Genomic DNA, 333 nt, shown 5'->3' with positions numbered 1-333 from the left:
CTGAGGGTAGAAGATAAATGAAGTTATTATTTTAATATGAATCAAAGCTTGAACACTTAGCTAATAAAGAATTTTAGGGAACTAAAAGAAAAATGTTATAATAGATTTATTTAACCTTTTAGTTTAGCTAAATTTGTGGCAAATTTGATTTTAAATATGGTAGCTTAATAGTTTATTCACCTGAGATATGGCGAAAGGACAGAAGCAATTCACTTTCACTGCCCCACCCCCAAAACATTACAGGGTATGTAATGGGACTAAACAATTCTGGGCTGCTACCCTATAACTCTCAAAGACAAGAAAATTAGGATTTTCTTGACTTATTTAATAAAA

General features: G+C 30.6%; 1 protein-coding gene across 1 annotated transcript in view; it reads right to left on the bottom strand.

Moving 5' to 3' along the window:
• Window positions 1-333, bottom strand: part of USP25 (ubiquitin specific peptidase 25) — a 173247-nt gene that overhangs the window by 9800 nt on the left and 163114 nt on the right. The window lies entirely within an intron of this gene.

The sequence above is a fragment of the Propithecus coquereli genome, unplaced genomic scaffold, assembly GCF_000956105.1.
Source record: "Propithecus coquereli isolate 6110/MARCELLA unplaced genomic scaffold, Pcoq_1.0 Scaffold263, whole genome shotgun sequence".
Lineage (NCBI taxonomy): Eukaryota > Metazoa > Chordata > Mammalia > Primates > Indriidae > Propithecus > Propithecus coquereli.
Note: the sequence above shows the minus strand (reverse complement) of the source record. Positions and strands in the feature narration are given on the sequence as shown.